Source organism: Archocentrus centrarchus, chromosome 11, assembly GCF_007364275.1.
Source record: "Archocentrus centrarchus isolate MPI-CPG fArcCen1 chromosome 11, fArcCen1, whole genome shotgun sequence".
Taxonomy (NCBI): domain Eukaryota; kingdom Metazoa; phylum Chordata; class Actinopteri; order Cichliformes; family Cichlidae; genus Archocentrus; species Archocentrus centrarchus.
This window is the reverse complement of record NC_044356.1, coordinates 1,570,039-1,578,538: the sequence shown is the minus strand read 5'-3', so window position 1 is coordinate 1,578,538 and position 8,500 is coordinate 1,570,039. Positions and strand designations below refer to the sequence as shown.

The 8,500-nt window shown below is 42.0% G+C and overlaps 1 long non-coding RNA gene across 1 annotated transcript; it reads right to left on the bottom strand.

The window, feature by feature from the left end:
- Nucleotides 1-3,363: 3,363 nt before the first annotated feature.
- LOC115788711 (uncharacterized) lies at nt 3,364-4,494 on the bottom strand. The gene is made up of 3 exons (XR_004020615.1): nt 4,434-4,494; nt 4,247-4,342; nt 3,364-3,860 (listed from the first exon to the last, which is right to left on the bottom strand). It is a non-coding gene; the product is annotated as an uncharacterized LOC115788711 (long non-coding RNA).
- Between the last annotated feature and the right edge of the window lie 4,006 nt (nt 4,495-8,500).

Below are 8,500 nucleotides of genomic sequence, written 5' to 3'. Positions count from 1 at the left end.
CTTTCCCCACTAATCCGAAAGGTCTATAATGAGTCTTTGACCTCTGGATGCCTACCTCAAACCCTTAATCAGGCAGTTATTACTTTACTTGCTAAAAAAGGCAAAGATCCACAACTTTGTTCTTCTTATCGTCCGATAAGTCTGCTTAATGTTGACTTTAAATTGCTAGACCAAAACAATAGCATTACTGCTAGAGACCGTGCTTCCCAATGTGGTTGGGACTGATCAGACTGGCTTTGTACAAGATAGACATTCCTTTTCCAACATAAGGCGTCTTTTCAATGTAGTATATAGTCCATCCTCTGTCAACACTCAAGAAGTTGTGATCTCTTTGGATGCCGAAAAGGCCTTTGACAGAGTTGAGTGGCCATACTTATTCTATTCAATTAAGAAATTTGGTTTTGGGGAAAACTTCCTGTCGTGGATTAGGTTGCTCTATTCTGATCCCTATGCCTCAATTAGGACAATTAACATTCAATCTGACTACTTCCGTCTCAGTCGCTCAACACGCCAGGGCTGCCCACTGAGTCCTTTACTGTTTGCTTTGGCAATTGAACCCCTTGCAATTGCGCTCAGATCGAATCCAGATATTAGAGGTATTAAGAGGAATGATATAGAAACCAAAGTTTCCTTGTACGCAGATGATTTACTCTTGTACATTTCTAACTTGAACACTTCTATCCTTGCTGCTCTCACCACACTTAGTACGTTTGGCCAGCTATCAGGCTATAAATTAAACCTTACCAAAAGTGAATTGTTCCCAGTCAATGCTTTAGCTAAGAATTACCCATTGCATACATTACCATTTAAGGTCACAGATCAGAGCTTTACCTACGGTACTTAGGAATTCAGATTACACTGGAATACAAGGATCTTTTCAAAGCTAACTTTTCTCCCTTATTGGTGCGTGTTGAGGAAGACTTTAATCGCTGGACGGTGCTTGGCCTCTCTTTGGTTGCTCGAATTAATTCAATTAAAATGAACATCCTGCCACGTTTCTCCTATCTATTTCAGTGCATTCCTATTTTTCTTCCACTGTCTTTTTTTGTCAAACTAGACAGTATTATTATTAAATTCCTCTGGAGTGGGAAGGTCCCTCGTATACGCACTCAAGTTTTACAAAGACCCAAAATGCTTGGGGGGATGGCTTTGCCAAATTTCAGATATTATTATTGGGCTTCCAATATTAGACTCTTTAGATACTGGCTTCAATTAGATCACTTTTCTCCACCGGCTTGACTTGTCATGGAGGCCAACTCCATAAAACCTGTATGTCTGGCTGCCTCATTATATTCACCATTACAATCCTCAACCAAACCGTACACCTCTAATAAAATAGTCAACGCATCCTTAAAGATGTGGGTGCAATTTAGACGACACTTTGGCCTACAAGCTTTCTCCGTTCATTCTCCTATAGCTGCAAAACATGCGTTTGTGCCTTCTCTTACGGATAGTATGTTTCTGTTATGGAGGAGAATGGGAATTTCAACTTTCATGACCTGTACATTGATAACATGTTTGCCTCGTTCCAACAAATTTGTGAGAAATTTGGTCTCCCGCACCATCAGTTTTTCAGATACCTGCAGGTACGTAGCTTTGTCCGCGCTACCTATTCAGTTTTCCCCAATGCTCTTGGGGATTTACCCATAGATATATTTTTAAAGCCAACTCTCAAACTGAAAGGGGCTATTTCCTTCATTTACAATCAAATTATGTTACTCCGTCCACAAACTCTAATTCTGTTAGTTCACTTTGGGAGGTGGACCTTGGACAGGCCATTTCAGAGGACCTTTGGGAACAAATCCTGTCATTAGTTCATAAGTCCTCCATTTGTGCCAGACATAATCTAATTCAATGCAAACTTGTGCACCGCACTTATTATACTAAAGCGCGTCTGGCCAAGTTTTATACCAATGTTTCACCTGTCTGTGATAGATGTCAGTTTTCTTCAGCTAATCTGATCCACACTATTTGGCTCTGCCCCCAGCTTTCCAATTATTGGTCCAAAGTCTTTGCTACTCTTTCAGATGTTTTTGATAATGAATTAGATCCCAACCCCTTGACTGGTTTGTTTGGAGTTGCACCTTATCAGCCCCTCCTGTCTTCCTTTCAAAAATAATCTTTAGCTTTCCTGAATTTCCTGGCACGAAGAGTGTTTATAATGAGGTGGAAATCCCCTCAACCTTCTTCACATGCCCATTGGCTCCGAGACACACTATATTCCATTAAATTGGAAAAACTTCGTCTTACTTTGAGAGGCTGTACTACTAAATTTTTGGGATTGTGGAATCCATTGATTAAAACTCTCAGAAAAATGAACTTTCCTGAGACCCCGGATTAAAAAGTTGCTGGTGATTTTTATATTTAGTTATTTATTTTCTCTTTTCCTTTTTTATATATATTACCTTCTTTTTTCTGAGTCGAATTGGATGAGTCCTTCATACTCATAGGATGCACCGCCCTGGCCCCTTTGGTTTTTTTTGTCTGTTTTTTTGTCTTGTTGGTTTCATCGTGTGTGTGTGTTTGTTTGTTTGGGCGTGTACATGCAGGTACTATACTCATTTTCTGATTTATCTGTCTGTTATCACATTATGGTTCTTACTACTTTATTCTGATTTGATCTCTTTCCTGTATGTGCTCATATTTGGGTATTTGGGTGTCTTCTAGCCCACTTCTGATTGTAAATAACTGGTACACTGTTAACTGTGCTAATCGTTCTGCTGTCTCTATTTTGTACCTCACTTTAAAACTTAAATAAACTGGGGAAAAAAAAATAATAAATCGGACACCTGACACCAGAGTATGACCAGTATAGCATTCAAGCTAGAAATCACCTCTGCTAATAATGTCGGAGGTGGTGTTTTGGCACTCTCAACTCACTTACCCGGGGCCGACACTGCCTCACTCAGGAGCCCCCAGCCAGAAGCCCGGAGTTCCGGGGCAGACCTCTGGCTCCAGCAGGTCCTGGGAACCCACACTTAAGCCCCCCCATCACTGGCTTAACAAATCCGCAGTAACACAAGCCTCGTGCCCATTGTATTCAAACCACCCTTTGTGCCTCTGGTATGCCAAGCTGCCTTGGTGCCCCTGGTATCCTACGCTGCTTTGGTGCCCCTGATACCTTGGATTCGACTTAGTTGCTGTGCATTCCCCGTCCTCATGCCCCTGGCATCCCAGGCTGCCTCTGTGCCCCTGGTGCCCTGAAATACATCATCCCCAAAAAAGAAAAAAAAAGCTGCGTACCAAGGATGTGTGTATCCCTCACAGGTTGCCAAAAAGCAAGCATGGGAGATGATGTTCAGGGAGAAACCTGACGTAGCAAAGGACCGTGAGACTGATCTTTAATGTGCACAAAATACAGGCTACACACAGACATTAAACAAATCTGTACTCATGGACACACTTTTAGTACACAATAATATATATATCCAATCTCATTGTACATCCTGTATAATGACAATAAAGGCATTCTATTCTATATTTTTAATTGGTAGTTGCAGTCAAATCATTACACATACATTAAGCTATGACTTGTTATTGTGATGACACAGAACCAACACTCACTGAAATCCAGGACAAGATAAAATAAACTTAACAGTCAGACTAATGAGCCCAACACAGCAGCATTTGACAGTCACCCAAAGTAACACAGAAGCCTTTATCAAATAAATCACGTGATGCAGATATACAATATGAGTCATGAACAACACAGTTAAGGTCAGCTGCGTGACTGTTTGCTCTGTAACTGGATGATGATGAATGCTGATCCCAGTCCAGCTGTTACTGCTCTTGTTTCTGTGTGATGGAGGATCAGAGATCATTTCCTGCTTCTGCTGCACTTTGCTTCTGTATCTGTAGAGCTGCAATAGACAAAAGAAACATAGAGATTATGGACAATGATTACTCATACCCCACTTTATCATCTATTTTACTCTAAATGGGACGATTATTTACAAAATTAACACATATCGTAATGCTTAAGACTTGAAACTAGCAACTGAGATCATAAAGTCATAGAGAAAATGTTTACTGAAGTATTTGTGAGATATATTTCTCTTTGCAACCAAGGGGCTTGCTGCTTGCTGTGATTTTAAAGAATTTAGGATGCAGTTAATAGAAGCTATGTTTACAGGGAAATCCATCAGTCTAAACCTGCACATGTTCAACCAGACAAACATCTTCACTAAAGCTGGTATATCTGAAAACAGTCATGATGAGTGCACAGTGGCTCTTTGAGGTGATCCACCTTTTCTCCAGGTAACAACAGTGATGCTGATCATGATGATTAAGCAGAGCAGTCCAATCACTGTACGGACAGGTATGTGCCACAGGGAAGCAGAAGCTGGAAGACAAAGAAACATCTAGAATCAGACCCTCGTCCACCACCAGCTACAGTCACTGATCACTCTGTGAACACTTATTTGTTGTCATACCTGGACTTTCTACTGCAGCTGTTGTTTGTGGTGTTGTTGTTTGCTTGGTTGGGGGTGGGGGTGGGGGTGGTATTTGGGGGGGCCTTTTCCTTTCTGTGTTTAAAGTAAAAAATTAAATAAAGAATTTATTTTTTTCAAAACTTTCACCTTATTTGAAAATGGGATGGGACGAAATCAGCATTACAATAAGGTGACAATAACAGTGATGACACAACCTGAATCGTGTTAATGCACCACAAAAATGTCTAGCATCACAACTGAAGGGGTTTGTTTTTAATTTTTATATCCTCTGTATCCGTTAAAACTCTGGTTCATCTGTTTCTTGAATACAGTTAACTCTTTTGTTTAATATTCATCCATCCATCCATCCATCCATTCGCTTCCGCACATCATGTTCAGGGTCGCGGGGGGGCTGGAGCCTATCCCAGCTGTCATAGGGCGAGAGGCGGGGTACACCCTGAACAGGTCGCCAGCCTGTTGCAGGGCCAACACGGAGTGACAGACAACCTTTCACACTCACATTCACGCACTCAGTCACACCTATGGGCAATTTAGATTAGCCAATTAACCTAACCCCAGTAAGTGCATGTCTTTTGGAATGTGGGAGGATGGTGGCGCAGTGGTTAGCACTGCTGCCTCACAGTTAGAATACCATCTGGAAGGCCTGGGTTCGATTCCACCTTGGCCCAGGCCTCTCCCTCTCTCTGTGTGGAGTTTGCATGTTCTCCCCGTGCTTGCGTGGGTTTCCTCCGGGTACTCCGGTTTCCTTTTGTTTAATATTGATCGACATAATCTGATCTTTACTCAAACCTTATGTTTGTTGCATTTTTCTCTCTTTTTTTTGTTGTTTTCATAAAGTACTGATGGATTCTTCAGTGGGGAGAAGCGCTTTTTTTTTTATTGAAATGGAACAAATCTGGAAAACACCACCCTATTCCAGCTGAGACAAAGAGGTGTTTTAGTGTTTGGTCTGCTGGTGCAAAGGCGAAGGCTTAGAAGTGGAGATATTTCTGCCAATAGTCATTGTGGGAAACGCCAACTCTCTGCCCAACAAAAGTGATGAACTGAGATATCGGTGAAGACTCAAAGTACAGGCTGAGTGCAGTCTCGTGTTTTACCGAAACATGGTTGAATCAAACATCTCAGACTCTAATGTGTATCTACCTGGTTTCACCCTCATACATACACAGAAATGCTGAAGCCAGTGGCACGAAAAAAGGTGGAGGTCTGGCTTTGTTTGTGAACCAGAGATGGTGCAATCCTGCGCTTACTGTCAGGGAGAGGATGTGTTGTCCTGATATTGAATTATTGGCAGTTGGTATGCCACCATATTAAGTACCAAGAGAATTCAGTCATGTCATAACAATAATTTTTCCGCCTGAGGCAACAGCCGAAGCTCCATGTGAAGTTCTCCATGAAACTGTTGCTAGGATACAGACTCAGCATCCAGAGGCCCTCTCCATAGTTTCAGCAGACTTCTGTCATCTTTCTCTCCCCTCCCACCTGACTGGATTCACACAGTTTGTTGACTGTCCTGACAGAGAAAATAAAAGCCTCGATCTGCTGTACCCCATTGTCAAAGAAGCTTACAGAGCTACTGTCTTATCACCCCTTGGAGAGTAACCAGTTATCATCACAGAAGCCATCCTGACCAACTCTGATCACCCACTTTATAACATCTTTATGGAACAATAAATATCAGTCCTGGAAGACTCGTTTTACAACAGAGAGATACAGAAAAATCACTGATACCCACAACCATCAGACTATCAATTCTCACACAAATAGTAGATGAGCTGTCAGACATATGAATTTCCTTCTGGGATCAATAAAGTTATTCTAATTTTTCTTATTTGGGCTTACCCCTGAACAATCCACAACAAGGAAACATGATAAAGTTAGAAGTTACCTGATGTGATCACTGTCAGCTCCACGGCTTCTTCATTATTGCACAGGTATCTTCCAGAGTCTGAGACAGCAGCTCTCTGAATGTACAATGACCTGTCTGCAAATGTAGTGTAACGTCTAAATGGATCATTGTGTTTTATGTGCCAGGAACCATAAGCTGTAAGTATAGTGACTTTTCTTCCTGCACTCTCTCTGCTCCACGTCACTTCACCCTTTACAGAGCGACGACATCTCGGGACAACTGGCTGATTCTCCCGAACAGTTTCATAGATTAAACCTGCAAAAACACACAAAGAACTCTTAATTGAGACACTGAACATTTAACTGTCAGATGCAGTGAGAGGACATTAACTGTGCTAAAGCATACATCACCAATACAGGCTTTAACAAACCAAGAGCTCACAGTTTAACACGGAACTCTATGAAAACACTCAAACATGCCATTGAGAGCAGATTAAACAGTTTGTTTTTAGTAAATGTGCAAAGTTCTTACCTTTAATATTAGAGCCAAGAATGAAGACGAAAAGACAGCACTTGAAGTTCACCCTCATCTTAGGGTGATTCAGTGATTCAGTACACGTAAGGCTGAGTACAGGAAATCTGTGGTTATATTTGCAGGTCTCTGGTGTGAGTTATTCTTAGATACTTTTAACAGAAAGTGCATTCAAACCGCAGGCCTTCACTGCACACTCAAAAGAGACCAGTGAGTTGGTTAAAGTGAACATGTGTATGCATCCTACAGGGCCTCTTTTGTCTGTCACACAATGGCATTGGACTCAGCAGCAGACTGCATTTTTAAAGATATTTCTTAGACTGAGTATTTTTTGGTGCACTTAACTGAAGAGAAACAAAATGTATTCTTGGTAAGGTGCGACAGAATGACTAAATTATGCATCTGTAAACATTATAAAGTCCCAGCTCATGTGCACGTGGTTGTGACTTCTGTATCCACACCGCCAACTTGTGGCCTGGCAATGGGAACTACAGCATTTTCAATGTCTTGTGTTGCCGTGTAAACAAAGATTGCTTTTGAAACATTTCCGTCCAAACGTGTTACTTTTTTGAAAACGAAAACGGTAAAACAACAGTGTTTCCACTGCAAACGTTCTCATGTAAACAGGGCCTCAGAAAAACAACTAACATCACAAAAGATTCCTCCCATCCAGCAAATGGACTGTTCAACCCCTGCCCTCCGGAAGACGCAAACAGGAGCCTCTGGACAAAACCCACCAGGTTCAGGAATAGCCTTTTCCCAGCTATCTCCTAACCCTAAACCCCCCCAGGACTGAGTACACTTCTATACATTTACTGCATTTACTCTCTCTCTCTGGTGTTTGTTTACTTACTGCCAGTGTGACCCTCCCCTCCCGCTCAGTGTAGACGATCATATACTACCATTAAACTTAACCAGTCACGTGCGGCTTACTGTATTTTTGTGGTTCCTTAGTTTGTCTGCAGTTTTCCTGCAATAAATTCCAGGACACCGGATATTTCTGCAAAGACATATTTTATTTTCCAGTTGTAAAAGTTTATAATAACACGTTTAAGAATGCCACCATCTTCAGTATCACTGTGGTTCTTTGTGGTCCTCAGACCTTCCTGTCATCAATGTAAATCTGTGCAGCTGCCACTGCCTCACTAGAAGGCGCTGTCCTCGACCTTCAACATAAAATGTATAACAGGACCTAAAAGCAGCAGCTGCTATTACCGACGTATTTAAAGATTCCCTCTACAGCACCTGCTGCATCCTCAGGTGGCCTTTGCCTGTTTAAAGAAACCAGCGCCCTCGTGAGGCGGGGTGTACAATGCTGCTTTCGGTTTGCCCTCACTCACGCTTCATTCTTATGTAATGACTTCCGCTCTTCATCCCAAAATAAAAGCGAGAGCGCCACCCCAGCTCCGCCGGAACGGCATTTAGTATGATCCGGGGTCGGTTTGTTCAGGTGTGCATAGCTGCTTCTCTTTAGCTCGCCTGCAAACCGGACACACTTCAACACCGACAACTGAATCAACGTGACTTCACTACAACGGGTTTTCTGCCTATAAATCATGACTGGCTACGCTTGCTTGTCGAGCCCTAACATTCCTAGTGTTCATTGGCTTTCTGTCCCTGTCAATCAAAATACGACCATTCGATTGGACCAAATCACCTTTAAAAC